Genomic DNA, 16,477 nt, shown 5'->3' on the forward strand with positions numbered 1-16,477 from the left:
GAGTTAGGTCCCTATGTTAGGCAGACCCCAAATTCTCGCTGGTCACCCCTAATTCCGGAATGTCAGACTCAGGGGGTACTACCTTCTCATCCCCCACAAGGACACAAAAGGGAAACCCGTCTGGCTCTGAATGTGGTGATAACTCATCAGGGTTAACTGGTTTCTTATCTGAGCCAGCGAACTTGGAACCCTTCCCCCACAGTTCCCAAAATAAACAAACGTCCCGACCTATAATGATGGGGTGCAACAAGTCCTGAACGGTGCGAACTTGTGGGATTCAGTACCGTGGGCAGTTTCAATGTCCACTCTGGCCATGGGGTAGTCCTTCGCAGCACCATGAATGCACCGTTTGCTGACTTTTTCCCTGGGATCAGTTGGAGAGGAAGGGTGGCCCTCACAAGGGTCACCAGACTCCCGGAGTCTAACAGTGCCGTTACGTGCCGCCCGTTCACCTTCACAGGACAAGCTTGTGGCCCCTCACTGGATGGACAGTTCACACTGCAGGCCGGATATGCGTAATATGAACAGGGGCGTCCCATGCTGCAATCCATCTGCTCGGGGGTCAGGGGACAATGGGCGGCTATATGGCCTGGGCCGTGGCACCTCCAGCAAATAACATCACCCGTAGGGACCTTGGGCACCACCTCCCCCGCCCCTTTGGACCTTTGATGCCCCACTCCCTTTTGGGCCTCCGCCCCCTGTTGGGACACCCAGTATGGAGTGGGCTGCCTTCCCAAGGAACCTTCAACCCCCTGGGATCTCTCGAAAAGTCCAGCCAATTCATTAGCATTCCGGGGACCACCCTGGGAAGTCCAAGTCTGTATGGGCCTCAGCACAAACCAATCCATCACCACCCGCTCTACCATCTGCGCAAGCGTAGAGGACTCTGACTGAAGCCACTTCAGGGCCAAGTGCAAAAGGTCAAACATTTGGGAGTGAGGTGGTTTGTCCCAGTGATACGCCCAGCGGTGAACCCGCTACGCCCTGATAGTCATTGTCACTCCCAAGCGTGCCAGAATCTCAGTCTTTAGCTTGCCATACTCCTTAGCATCCTGCAATGCTAGGTCATAGTACGCTTTCTGGGGCTCCCCCATCAGGTGTGAGCACAACTGCCCACTGCTCTGGCGGAAGTTTCTCCCTCTCAGCAAACCTTTCAAACACTGTCAGGAAGGCCTCTACGTCATCCCCCGGGGTCATTTTCTGCAAGGCCCGTCTTACTGCCTTCCGGACGTGGAAGTCATCAGCTGGACCTTGGGTTGGGGTGCTCGTTCTGCCCTGGATGGCGGTTGCCAGAAGCTTCATCTGCTGCAGCTGTTCCTACTGGTGCTGCTCGATCTGCTGTAACAACAACCGGTTGGTCTCCTGTTGCTGCTGCTGCGACTGGACCAGGTGTTTCAGCAGGTTCTCCATTTTGTCTGGCGATGCTTGCTGCAGACTTTACCCAGGACATACAATCCTTTTTGTAGCAGTCACATGTATCTGCTGGGAACGCTGCCTGCACGTCTAACACCAATTCTAAGGATTGTACTCACTTAGGTGCGGTGGGAGGCAAACAGAAGGCATATTCCTTTAAATGTCCAGAATGGTTTATTTTCTTCACAAACTGGTCAAAAGCAAAATGCAAACACACAGCCTTAGGTGCAGGCAAAAACAAAGAAAACAGTCCTTTGAGCAACGTCTCTGGTTAGCCAGCGCTGTGGTCACACAGGCTGGTAGGCATCCAGTACACGGCCGAGTCTGGAGACAACCACACGCTGGAGACCTTTCTCCCTCCAGACACACAGACCATGTGCCAAACAACAGCCTCCATTATATAAGCTGTTAACCACACCCAGAGGTGAGGTATGTGGGTAGCTAGACCCGCCAAACTCTCTAAACTACCCGTAACCCGGCTCCCAGTTGCACCAAACGATCCTCTTAGTGCTTATGTGCACTAGAGAAAACACTCTGGGCTCACAGAGACCAGCCATCTCTGTGACACATACCTCCCATCAACTATGCGACCATTAGCCACCGTTATATATATTATATATATATATATATATATATATATATATATATATATATATATATACAGTACAGACCAAAAGTTTGGACACATCTTCTCATTTAAAGATTTTTCTGTATTTTCATGACATTGAAAAGTGTACATTCACACTGAAGGCATCAAAACTATGAATTAACACATGTGGAATTATATACTTAACAAAAAAGTGTGAAACAACTGAAAATATGTCTTATATTCTAGGTACTTCAAAGTAGCCACCTTTTGCTTTGATGACTGTGACTCGCCCCCTGGGCCGTGGGGCACTCAGATCCGGGCAATAGGGGAACGATGGGGGTAGTAGTGGCGACCCGGTCCGTGGCTCAGGGTGGTCAGACCAGTGGTAGTCCCTTTATAAGTTTTAAGTGATGTCCGACTACGCCACCCGTGGATTGCGGTCAGTGCGGACCGCCGCTGCCAGGTAGACCGCTGGGGCTGATGATGTATGCAGCTGGGATAGTGTGACTCCCCACGGGAAGAGTGCGGCCCCAGGGCAGTATAATGGAAGATGGGGGCGACGGTGTAGGGCGTCCCAGTACCATTAGTGCTGGAGGAGCAAGGAGCACACAGACGACAGATTGCAGTCCAGGGTCTTTACTAGAACAGGTGAACTGACCCACAAACAGTCCCGGCTAGGAGGGGACCTGGATGTCTGAGAGCAATTGGGAAATTGGCCCTGGTCAGGGTGAGGGTGTAGGCCTACCGTGCTCTCTGCGCTCCTTCTGGCTATCTCCTCCTGATAGGGTAACAGCCCACGGTCCCGAGCTCACCGTGTATTCTCGCCTGTATGGCCTGCAACGTGGGTCCCTTTCTACTCCCGGCCTGGTACGGCTTTGCTGGTCCCTTCTGTTGTGGCAGAACCTCCGGGCTTCTTAGGCCAAGGAACATACAGTCCCCTGCGGACTGGTTATCTGCTGCAGGACGTGGAATCCTCACAGCCTCAGACACCAAAGTCTGGTAAAATGGAGTTCTTTGTCTGCCAAGACAGGCTCACTTTGCCTCTTTTCTCTGGCTTGTGGGTCTCCTACTGCTACACTTCCTCTTAGGGTGCAATACAACTGTCCCTCTCTGCTCTGGGACACCTCTCAGTCCTGAGACAGGTCGTCCAGTTCTCCCTAACCCTGCCCCCAGTTCCAGCTTTTATAGGGGCAGCCTGCTCCCCCTACTGGCGTGAGACAGGAGGTATTGCATGCTAATGTTCCCCTGACTAGAGAACCTCCCCCTTGCTCTCAGACACAGCTTTATTATATTTGTGGCATCCAGGCCAGGGTGACACATTCCCCCCTAGTGAAATTTAGTACTCCGGGACTAAACAGTAAACAAAGACAATATGCATGACTATAAAACATTATCAGGAAAGTGACGCACAGATTGAGTTCTTAAGGTTACAGTGTGGTCTGTGACCGGGTGTCCATATCACCAACACAACGGGGAGCCTTAACCAGGTGGGGGTCTGTCCTTCCCCAAGTCCTTTACAGTCTTAGTTCATTCCTTGGTTAGGCTCCGAACGCAGTCCATACAAGGTCCCGGTTATTAAAAGTTCATAACCTTTGAGTCCTTACGGTAACTGCAAGAAACTGAAACACAGAATTACCAAACATGCATGTAACTTGGCAAACATTTCAACATTTGGCAACAGGGTTATTTACAATTTTAGTGCACGCTATATTCTCCAGCGAGCAGGTATCTGCCCCTTTGTGCTCCTGGTTGACCTCCTTAACCCACTGTCTGGTGGTGGACCGACCTGGCTTTCCCCACTAGCGTTAGGAGTACAGCTACCAGCTTGGTGTACAGGTAGGGCAGGCAGCTGTCTGCGGGTCCTTTGGCTTACCGCAGGCATGGCAGGCTCACTGTCAGCAGAGTGTTGACTCTCCTGGGCTGCTGGTACAGGCTCTTCTGCCTCTGGAGCTGCTTGCTCTTCTTCACCTTCCGGCTCTGGTGCAGGTTGTTGCGCAGTCGGTTGCAGGAAATGCAGGACGGGTACCACTATTGCATCGTTTATTCGAGTCCAGGACTGAGGGAACTCTCCGAGAACGGTGCTGACCATTTCTTCCTTGTACTCTGCGGGTTCAAGGTCACTTTGATCCTCTTCTGCACTACGGAGTTGCTCGGGGCACCTTTTTAGGTGGTCTCTGGAGACGGTACTAGTGGTTTCTCCTCCGTCCTTGGTGATCACGCACACCTTCGGGTTGTCGTGACCAGACTGCAGTACAGTGTAGGGTTCCCTTTCCCACTGGTCGTCCAACTTGTGAAGCCTTCTCTTTCACTTCAGGACCTGCTCACAAGGTTCTAGGGGACCAGCAGGGGCGTGTTGGTTGAAGAGTTTTTCTTGCCTCTCTCTCACCTGGGCCAGGCTCTTTTCCACACTCTCCTGTACCTTCTTGTACTGCAGTTGCCTTTCCGTATCCCAGTCCGCATCCGGGGAGGTGTCCTCAGGGGTTAGGACTCCCATCTCCAGCTCTACGGGCAGCTTACCTGGTCTGGCTCGCATCAGGTAAGCCGGGGTGCAGTTTGTAGCATTCACCGGGATATGGTTGTATAAGTCTATTAGATCCAGCAGTTTTTCTGGCCACAGGCTGTGTTCCTCCAGGGGCAACGTCTTCAGGAGATCAATGACTATATTGTTCATTTTCTCACACATCCCATTGGTTTGTGGGTGGTAAGGCATTGTCCGAATCTTCTTACAGCCATAGAGGTTGCAGAATTCTTGGAAGATTTCAGCTTCGAACGCTGGACCCTGGTCTGTCAGGACTTGTTCCGGATACCCGTGTGGATGGCAGAAGTATTGCTGGAAGGCTCTGTCCGCCGTTTGGGCTGTCAAATATTTCACCGGGACCACCACTAGAAAACGGGAATAGTGGTCCACGATTGTCAGGGCGTAGATGTATCCTGACCGGCTTGGAGCCAATTTGACGTGGTCTAGGGCTACCAGCTCAAGAGGTTGCTGGGTGACGATGGGCTTCAAGGGTGTCTTCTGACTGGTGCGGTCTTTTCTCCTTAAGTTACCAGGGCCACAGTCCCGGCACCACTTCTCTACAGCACCTCTCATGCCGACCCAAAAGAACCGTCCTCTTAGCAGGAACTCCAGTTTCTTCCAACTAAAGTGCCCCGCTTTGTCATGGTAAGCCCCCAGGACCATAGCTGCATCCCGCCTTGGGACCACCACTTGCCAGGTCAGCTCGTGTGTCCGGTGGTTGACAAGTCGTCTGCACAGCTTGCCTTCATAGAGGAACAGCTTGCTCTTCTCTTTCCATAGCTGCTTGGCCTCCTCTGGAGCATCCGGACCTAAGCGGGCGTCTTCCTGGGTCAGCAGATCTTACACCAGGCGGATTGCAGGGTCACTATCTTGGGTCTCGGCCCAGCTGTGGTGAGGTAGGGGATTGATCATAACAGTTGTTAAATCCTCCTCCTTCACACGGTGGGAGTATTGAGCGGCTCCATACCGGTGAAACACGGGGAGTTCTACCTCCTCCAGCTCTTCTGGGTCTTCGTCACCTTCAGATAAGTGAGGCATTCTGGATAGGGTGTCAGCATTGGCATTGGTTTTGCTTGCCCGGTACTTGATCACGAAGTCATAATTGGAGAGACGGGCCATCCACCGCTGTTCCTGGGCACCAAGTCTTGCACTGTCTAGGTGTGTTAACGGGTTGTTGTCCGTGTACACAGTGAACTTTGCGGAGGCCAGGTAATGCTTGAAGCGTTCCGTTACGGCCCACACCACCGCCAAGAATTCTAGCTTGAAGGAGCTGTAATTCTCCGGGTTCCTCTCGGTGGGCCTCAGCTTCCGGCTGGCGTACGCGATCACCCTTTCTCTGCCCTGTTGGTTTTGTGACAGTACGGCTCCCAGTCCCACATTACTGGCATCTGTGTGGAGAATAAAAGGCTGGCTATAATCAGGGTAGGCCAGGATCTCATCTCCTGTGAGGGCCATCTTCAACTGGCGGAAGGACTCCTCTTCCGGTTTATCCCACTTGAAGGGTGGCTTTTGGCTTCTGGACTTAGACTGTCCTATCAGGAGGTCCTGCATAGGAGCTGCCATCTTAGTGAACCCAGGGATGAACCTTCGGTAGTAGCCTACCAACCCGAGGAACTGCCTTACTTCTTTGATGTTCGAAGGGCTTGGCCAGCTCTTGATTGCAGTGACCTTGTCAGGGTCGGGGGCTACTCCTTCCGCACTTACCACGTGCCCTAGGTACTGGACCTTTGGTTTCAGAAGGTGACACTTCGATGGTTTCACCTTCAGGCCATAGCCTGCCAGGGCTTCGAACACCTCGGCCAGGTGCTTTAGATGATCCTCGTAAGTCTTCGAATAGACGATCACGTCGTCCAGGTAAAGGAGGACTGTCTCGAAGTTTCGGTGCCCTAGACAGCATTCCATCAGCCTCTGGAAGGTAACTGGTGCGTTGCAGAGCCCGAAGGGCATACAGTTGAACTCGCTCAGTCCCATCGGGGTGGTGAAGGCGGTCTTCTCCTTGTCAGCCTCTGCCACAGGAACCTGCCAGTACCCGCTAGTAAGGTCCAAAGTAGAAAAGAAGTTAGCTGATTTTAGTGCGGCTAAAGACTCCTCTATTCTAGGCAGCGGATATGCGTCTTTGTGGGTGATATGGTTGATTTGTCTATAGTCCACGCACATTCTCATGGTGCCGTCTTTCTTTTTTACCAGAACCAGGGGGGCTGCCCAGGGGCTACAGCTATCTCTAATGACCCCAGCTTCTTTCATTTCCCGCAGCATACCCTTGGCGTTCTGATAATGTGCAGGGGGTACAGGCCTGTGTCTCTCTTTTATTGGTGGGTGGCTCCCTGTGGGGATGTGGTGTTCTATCCCTTTTACTCTGCCGAAGTCCAGCGGGTGCTTACTAAAAACTCTCTCGTACTCCTGTACCACCCGGTAGACTCCTTGCTTTTGGTGCAGGGGAGTGGAGTCAGCACCCACATGGAGTTTCTGGCACCAGTCCTCTTTTTGTTTCTGGGAGCCATTACCCTCCGCCTGTGGAGATGGAGGCAAAGGCTCCACGGCCCTGATAGCTTTGTGTTCGACAACAAACAGTTTGGCAAGTGTAGCGTACCTGGGTAAGTGTACCTCTCTCTCCCCAATGTTGAGAATGCAAACGGGCACCCTCCCATGACGGACATCAACCACCCCCCGGGCTGTCAAAATGGTGGGCCTGCTGTCTGAGTACACGGGTCCTACCATGGCTTGGTAGTCTCTACCTCTCAACCCGATTGCAGTCCGACACTAGATCATCATTTCACTTTTGGGAGGCATGGAAATGGGGAATGGGTCACTCAGTCTTACGCTACCGATCTCACCACCAGACAGTTCTACCTGCTGCCGTCTCATCAGGGCTTTTATCTCCTTGTTGAGGACTCTCTGTTGGCTGTAACTAGCATTCACCGCCACCTGTTATAGAATTACTATTACCTCTGAAAGACAATTTTCAATCACGTTAGTACCCACAGTTATTTTAGGGTGACTTTCACGACGGTCAATGTCCACAATAATCACTCCCTGTGCCGGTAGTTCAACTTTACCAATTTTAATGGTCATCTCCTTGAACCCCATCTGCGGCACGGGCAAGCCATTACTGGCGTTGATGCTCAAGTTACTGTCTGGATACTGTGTGATATCAGCATCAGTCCAATACTGTTTAAAAAGTACATAAGGGATAGTGGTTACTTGCGACCCAGTATCCAGCAAGGCGCTCATGGGGATACCGTCCAGCACCACGGGTAAAACCGGGCGCCCCCAACGTACTTATCACGCCAATTATAAGGGCCTGGTGATCTTATGCCTGGGGGTCGGCCCTCTGCCCCAGGTTGGACCCGTTTAAATTACAGTACCTGGAAATGTGTCCGGGCTGGTTGCATCGACGGCAAATGGGCTGTCCATCCTCTGCGTAGCAGTCTGTGGGCCTCCCTCGGAACGACGGGATCCTCCTCTGTTGACGCCACGGGACATCCACCGGACTTGAAGCCAGCTCGATGGGTCTTGACGGGTCCACTTGTAACGCCTGGACGGTCCTGGTCAACGCCACGACGCTCCTGGTCAGCTCCTGGACTTGGTGGTGCAGATCTTTCGACGGAGCTTGGTTCAGGGCCTGTGCATCAGCCCCCACGGAGTCCATAGGGGAGGGCGCCGCCTCCTGGTGGTAGGTGAGAGCAGGGCACCGGGGGTTTATAGCGCCACTTGTTGCGGGTTCACGGAGCACCCTTATGGCCCTGTCCTTAAATTGGGCAAAGGTCAGATCAGGGTTCTGAAAGAACATGAGGCGCAGTTGGGCCCTGTGGGCGCTAAACAGCAGACCTTCTATGAATTGTTCTGTTAGCAGCTTGTCCGTTTCCTGCACGCTGCCAGGGTCAGTTTGTTTGATGGCCCTCAAGGCTTCATGCAAATTTAGGGCATAGTCTCTGATGCTGTCCTGTGCCCGCTGCGTACATCCATAGAACCGCATTTTAATTTCAGCGGAGGTACGGGTATCAAAGGTACCTCGCAGCCGGGCCAGAATGTCCTTCACAGTCCTTTTCTCCTCAGCAGGCCACGACTTTACCTCCCGCTGGGCTGCGCCAGTTAACTGCCCCGTCAGTATGCTGACCTTCTGTTCCTCTGTCAGGGGGTAAACTTGGAACAAACTGTACAGCCTTTCCTTAAAATCAGTCAGGGCATGGGGCTCCCCTGAATACTGAGGCAGCCAGGCCGCTCCAGGGATGTAAGGCAGGGAAAATGGCATCACCGCTGCTGCAGCGGCGCTGGTGGTAGTGGGCGCCTCCGTGTCTGACATCTTCCTCCCCCCTAGTTAAGCGCGGCCTACCTTCCGACGATCCTCTTCTGTAGGCCACGGCTCCGCTGATGCTGCTCCGGACGAGGACCTTGAGTCGCGTCCTGGTGACGTCAGCGTCGCTCTCTCTCTCCCTTCCAGGACCTTGCGCAGCGTCGGTGCGTGGGGCGGAGCTTCGGGTCTCGCGCTGTTTGGACACCCACGCCCCTCTTCTTCCCGCGCGGCATCCTGAAGATGGCGTCCGATGGCGGGAAAGCGGCTGAAGATGGCGGGAACTGACGGAAGATGGCGGGAAACGGCTCCGGATGGCAGGAAACCTCTTTTCAGGTAGGTGCACAGTCTTTTTCAGGCACGCAATACCCGTTTGTGGCGGGTTGGTTTCTATCCTGCCGACTACGCCAAAGCTGACTCGCCCCCTGGGCCGTGGGGCACTCGGATCCGGGCAATAGGGGAACGATGGGGGTAGTAGTGGCGACCCGGTCCGTGGCTCAGGGTGGTCAGACCAGTGGTAGTCCCTTTATAAGTTTTAAGTGATGTCCGACTATGCCACCCGTGGATTGCGGTCAGTGCGGACCGCCGCTGCTAGGTAGACCGCTGGGGCTGATGATGTATGCAGCTGGGATAGTGTGACTCCCCACGGGAAGAGTGCGGCCCCAGGGCAGTATAATGGAAGATGGGGGTGATGGTGTAGGGCGTCCCAGTACCGTTAGTGCTGGAGGAGCAAGGAGCACACAGACAACAGATTGCAGTCCAGGGTCTTTACTAGAACAGGTGAACTGACCCACAAACAGTCCCAGCGAGGAGGGACCTGGATGTCTGAGAGCAATTGGGAAATTGGCTCTGGTCAGGGTGAGGGTGTAGGCCTACCGTTCTCTCTGCACTCCTTCTGGCTATCTCCTCCTGATAGGGTAACAGCCCACGGTCCCGAGCTCACCGTGTATTCTCGCCTGTATGGCCTGCAACGTGGGTCCCTTTCTACTCCCGGCCTGGTACGGCTTTGCTGGTCCCTTCTGTTGTGGCAGAGCCTCCGGGCTTCTTAGGCCAAGGAACATACAGTCCCCTGCGGACTGGTTATCTGCTGCAGGACGTGGAATCCTCACAGCCTCAGACACCAAAGTCTGGTAAAATGGAGTTCTTTGTCTGCCAAGACAGGCTCACTTCGCCTCTTGTCTCTGGCTTGTGGCTCTCCTACTGCCACACTTCCTCTTAGGGTGCAATACAACTGTCTCTCACTGCTCTGGGACACCTCTCAGTCCTGAGACAGGTCGTCCAGTTCTCCCTAACCCTGCCCCCAGTTCCAGCTTTTATAGGGGCAGCCTGCTCCCCCTACTGGCCTGAGACAGGAGGTATTGCATGCTAATGTTCCCCTGACTAGAGAACCTCCCCCTTGCTCTCAGACACAGCTTTATTATATTTGTGGCATCCAGGCCAGGGTGACACAACTGATTTGCACACTCTTGGCATTCTCTTGATGAGCTTCATGAGGTAGTCACCGGAAATGGTTTTCACTTCACAGGTGTGCCCTGTCAGGTTTAATAATTGGGATTTCATGCCTTATAAATGGGGTTGGGACCATCAGTTGTGTTGTGCAGAAGTCAGGTGGATACACAGCTGATAGTCCTACTGAATAGACTGTTAGAATTTGTCTTATGGCAAGAAAAAAACAGCTAAGTAAAGAAAAACGAGTGGCCATCATTACTTTAAGAAATGAAGGTCAGTCAGTCTGAAAAATTGGGCAAACTTTGAAAGTGTCCCCAAGTGCAGTTGCAAAAACCATCAAGCGCTACAAAGAAATTGACTCACATGAAGACTGCCCCAGGAAAGGAAGACCAAGAGTCACCTCTGCTTCTGAGGATAAGTTTATCCGAGTCACCAGCCTCAGAAATTGCAGGTTAACAGCAGCTCAGATTAGAGACCAGGTCAATGCCACACAGAGTTCTAGCAGCAGATACATCTCTACAACAACTGTTAAGAGGAGACTTTGTGCAGCAGGCCTTCATGGTAAAATAGCTGCTAGGAAACCACTGCTAAGGACAGGCAACAAGCAGAAGAGACTTGTTTGGGCTTAAGAACACAAGGAATGGACATTAGACCAGAGGAAATCTGTGCTTTGGTCTGATGAGTCCAAATTTGAGATCTTTGGTTCCAACCACCGTGTCTTTGTGCAACGCAGAAAAGGTGAACGGATGGACTCTACATGCCTGGTTCCCACCGTGAAGCATGGAGGAGGTGTGATGGTGTGGGGGTACTGTGCTGGTGACACTGTTGGGGATTTATTCAAAATTGAAGGCATTCTGAACCAGCATGGCTACCACAGCATCTTGCAGTGGCATGCTATTCCATCCGGTTTGCGTTTAGTTGGACCATCATTTATTTTTCAACAGGACAATGACCCCAAACACACCTCCAGGCTGTGTAAGGGCTATTTGACCAGGAAAGAGAGTGATGGGGTGCTACGCCAGATGACCTGGCCTCCACAGTCACCAGACCTGAACCCAATCGAGATGGTTTGGGGTGAGCTGGACCGCAGAGTGAAGGCAAAAGGGCCAACAAGTGCTAAGCATCTCTGGGAACTACTTCAAGATTGTTGGAAGACCATTTCCGGTGACTACCTCTTGAAGCTCATCAAGAGAATGCCAAGAGTGTGCAAAGCAGTCATCAAAGCAAAAGGTGGCTACTTTGAAGAACCTAGAATATAAGACATATTTTCAGTTGTTTCACACTTTTTTGTTAAGTATATACGGTAATTCCACATGTGTTAATTCATAGTTTTGATGCCCTCAGTGTGAATGTACAATTTTCATAGTCATGAAAATACAGAAAAATCTTTAAATGAGAAGGTGTGTCCAAACTTTTGGTCTGTACTATATATATATATATATATTGTATCTCGTGATGTAATGTGCCATGTGTAATGTATATTAAGATAAGTAATGTACAGGGTGGGCCATTTATATGGATACACCTAAATTAAATGGGAATGGTTGGTGATATCAACTTCCTGTTTGTGGCACATTAGTATATGGGAGAGGGAAAAGTTTTCCAGATGGGTGGTGACCATAGCGGCCATTTAATTTAGATGTATCCATATAAATGGCCCACCCTGTATAGTAAAGGATGTATAGTGTAGGGCATAGTACTGTATTATCGGTAGTATAGGATGTAGATATGTGACTTTAATTTAGGTAGTGATGTAAGGGTAAGGTAGGATACAGTTAATGTTTTGGACCAGCCCATAGTGGGGGGGTGGAGTTTAGTGTTAGGGAAAGAGACTACTTCCTGTAGTTAGTTAGTGGAAGTTCAAGTGCAAATAAGAAGTGCAAAGTGACTAGAGCTGCCTTAAGGGTGATCCGGAATGAGCGGAGACTAAGGACAGGGGAATAGCGAGATCCTGCCGTAACCGATGAGACAGCGTACCCTTCCGGAAAAGGGTCATTGGATAGGACAACTAGTCACGGAAAACCCCGAGCTTGCAAACGCCAAAGGTAGCGGACCTAAACAAGACTGAGTTTGAGGGACTAGTTGGGGTCCTGAGCGGTAGATACAGGGCACAGTAGTGGAAGAAATAGGACTTGGAACTGCTGAGCAAGTAGAGAGACTTGCTGATAGGGACTGTGGCAGAAAAGCTGGGTTGTAACAAAGTAGGGCGAAACAGTGTGCTTCACTAGTCCTGGAGTAGACTACAAAGGAAGGATATTGGGTGAATGAAAATGCTTCATATTGTAAAGGAAATGTCCAAAAGACTATGTACCCGCTATCTCTTGTACATAACACTTACCGAGTTACCATTCAGTAAAGACATTGTTTTTGAACAGCAACCCCCTTTATTGAACACAGTTCTAGCCAGCCAACACCACCGGCTACAGGTGGCCTGAACGGGCGTAAAGCCCTCAAAGCACAAGTACAAAAACCCAGCCACGACCTACACTTTTATGTAGCGCGCCAGGGCATATAGGGAGAGGAGTGCCTCGTCCGCGGATACCGCCCCACGCTATAGCAGGGCAGCATGGGATTACAGGTGTTGCTTTCTGTGAGGTGAAATATATTTAAAAAACAAGCAGCAAATGCTTTACTTGAAAGGTGGTAATAATTTCTAGACTTGACTCTATATGATATATAGTATGTTGTGCAGTCCAGTAACATCATAATTACTGAATTACTGTATGTCATAATTAGTATAAGGCTATGTGCCCACGATGCAGAAATGCTCCGGATTTTTCCTGAGCGTTTCTGCATCTCCCTGGCAGAAAAAAACGCATGCGGATTGTACATGCGGATTGTACATGCGTTTTTCCTGCCAGGGACATGCGGATGTGAAGCGTTCTTCACATGCATTTCCGCATGCGGGTTGACAAGCGCTTTCCAAGAGATTTTAGCATCACTTGGAAAGTGCTTGTCAACTTGGTCACACTATATAAATCCATGCAAACGGCATGGATTTATATACTGTGACCTTAAAAAATGGTTAAAAATAAAAAAATGAATCTATGCTTACCTTCCGATGGCCCCCGGAGTCTTGCTTCGCTCCGTTCTCCCTTGTCGGCAGATCGCGGTACACTGCACTGAAGGACCTGCCGTCACATGACTATGATGTCAGCGCAGGTCCTTCAGTCCACCGCGATCTGCCGGCAAGGGAGGACGAGAGCAGCGGGGGCCATCAGAAGGTAAATATAACATTTATTTTTTATTTTGTTCTTTTTTTCACAGGTTCTATGGTACCCGGGTCCGGAGGAGAGTCTCCTGTCCTCTAGACCAGGGTACCATCCGCACATTGAAACGCATGAATTCTGCATGTACAGATCCAGTGATGCAGAATCCAAGCATTCCAATGCAAGTCAATGGCGGCGAAAACGCAGCACTTCCGCAAAATAATTGGTAGTGCTGCGTTTTTTCCGCAATGATAATCCGCAGCGGAAATTTCCGCAGCATGTGCACAGCACATGCGGATTATCATTGGGGACCATTGCAGGCCTTCTACCATGCGTTTTTTAAGCGTTTCTGCAGCGATTTTGCCGCTGCAGAAACGCTTAAAAAACGCATCGTGGGCACACAGCCTAATACATTTTTCAATGGCAAAATACAATTAAAAACCACTGCTGATCAGGTGCCTCAGATAAGCTTTTCAAGGACACCCAAATGTAATTTTAATTGAGTTGTATGTAAATTAGTCCTTCTGTTACTGTGCATAAGGAATTTACTACTTAAAAAATCAAGACTGCTGGCATTTTCATTTAGGATTAATTGTCACCTTTTTACTTTGAAATTAGCTATTTGCAAACACCAAAGCACCTTCTAGAATCCAAATTTACATGATAAACACAATAACAGCAGCAGTCCCTATTTAAGCTGTGGGGGTTGGAGAGGGGGGAAACAGGATGCAGAATTAAGTTTCTCTCTAAGGGGAAGTGAATTGTCCTAATGCTTCAAGTTGAAATAAGAAAGTGGTTTGGGGTGATTAAAACTAAAAAAAAAAAATCAAAAGAAGGAAAGAAAACAAAACTCATAAGGCATTGTCTGAATTAGTATATATAATTGTGCAGCAATATACAGAATATTTTGTAAATGTGGGAAGTTAATAGTTGAAAAAAAAAAGATTGCTACATTTTGGAGATTTGACGATGTTACCTCTTACCAAGCAGAGGGAAAAAATTATGGAATCACTCTATTCTGAGGAAAAAATTATGGAATCATAAAAAGCAAACACACAAAAGAACACTCCAATAAATCACTAGTATTTTGTTGCACCACCTCTGGCTTTAATAACAGTTTGCAGTCTCTGAGGCATGGACTTAATGAGTGACAAACAGTACTCTTCATCAATCTGGCTCCAACTTTCTCTGATTGCTGTTGCCAGATCAGCTTTGCAGGTTGGAGCCTTGTCATGGACCATTTTCTTCAACTTCCAGCAAAGATTTTCAATTGGATTGAGATCCGGACTATTTGCATGCCATGACATTGACCTTATGTGTCTTCTTTCAAGGAATGTTTTCACAGTTTTTGCTCTATAGCAGGATGCATTATCATCTTGAAAAATGATGTCATCATCCCCAAACATCCTTTCAATTGATGGGATAAGAAAATTGTCCAACATATCAATGTAAACTTGGGCATTTATTGAAGATGTAATGACAGCCATCCCCCCGGTGCCTTTACCTGACATGCAGCCCCATATCATCAATGACTGTGGAAATTTGCATGTTCTCTTCATGCAGTCATCTTTATAAATCTCATTGGAACGGCACCAAACAAAAGTTCCAGCATCATCACCTTGCCCAATGCAGATTCGCGATTCATCACTGAATATGACTTTCATCCAGTCATCCACAGTCTACGATTGCTTTTCCTTAGCCCATTATAACCTTGTTTTTTTCTGTTTAGGTGTTAATGATGGCTTATGTTTAGCTTTTCTGTATGTAAATCCCATTTCCTTTAGGCGGTTTCTTACAGTTCGGTCACAGACATTGACTCCAGTTTCCTCCCATTCGTTCCACGTTTGTTTTGCTTTAAGTTTCTGGTCTTGACGCTTTGATGTCGTCCTTTGTCTACCAGTATGTTTGCCTTTAACAACCTTCCCATGTTGTTTGTATTTGGTCCAGATTTTAGACACAGCTGACTGTGAACTACCAACATCTTTTGCAACATTGCGTGATGATTTACCTTCTTTTAAGAGTTTGATAATCCTCTCCTTTTGTTTCAATTGACATCTCTCTTGTTGGAGCCATGATTCATGTCAGTCCACTTGGTGCAACAGCTCTCCCAGGTGTTTTTAGATGCAGACTAACGAGCAGATCTAATTTGATGAAGGTGTTAGTTTTGGAAATGAAAATTTACAGGGTGATTCCATAATTTTTTCCTCAGAATTTAGTGATTCCATAATTTTTTCCCTCTGCTTGGTCTGAAAAAAATTACCCTTACTGAGTACCACATTTTTAATCTTGATTTCTTTTAGTGTTTCTTAAAGCCCTAAAGTTGCCATTTGAAATGACTTTAGTTTTGTGCCATGTCTGTGACCTGCTTTTTTTCAACAACATTAAACAACTGAAAAAAACATCCTCCCAGCCCGTTGATTCCATAATTTTTGCCAGGGGTTGTATACACTGTAATATATATTAGAGATTATCAGATCTTTCAAAATTTAAATTCTCCAGGTTCATCAAATTTTTCCCCAACAAATTTTTTTTGACTTGTGGTAGATAATTTACTGCTAATCACTGGTACTCTAATTGCCCTGAAAAGATGTTTGCAACACGCTGAAGTCTCCCAGGACTATACACAACCCATTTCAATATTTTTAAGGCGAACAACAGACTTTTCATGTTTTTCAGAATTATAAAAAGGTTTAAAAATGATCCCTCAAAGTTATTTGTGATCAGACAGAACATTCTATGCAGAACATTGACTCAAATTGATGGTGTCACTGTCAGGTACAACATCATCCTGCTTTGACTGAGGCTACTCCGCTTCCTCCTAACTAGGGATAAGCGAATCTGAACTGTTAAGTTCGAGGTTTGTACCGGACATGTTCGGTGCTGAACTCCGAACACGGACTTCTCCCAGAAGTCTGTGTTACTGTTCAGAGTTTTGATGCTTAATAAAGCTTGTTGAAAGGCTGTAGTGCAGCCAATCTACAAGCTTTTAAGCTGTGGGCACTTCCAAG

Source organism: Phyllobates terribilis, unplaced genomic scaffold, assembly GCF_046119375.1.
Source record: "Phyllobates terribilis strain yellow unplaced genomic scaffold, ASM4611937v1 Scaffold_2__4_contigs__length_985480577, whole genome shotgun sequence".
Lineage (NCBI taxonomy): Eukaryota > Metazoa > Chordata > Amphibia > Anura > Dendrobatidae > Phyllobates > Phyllobates terribilis.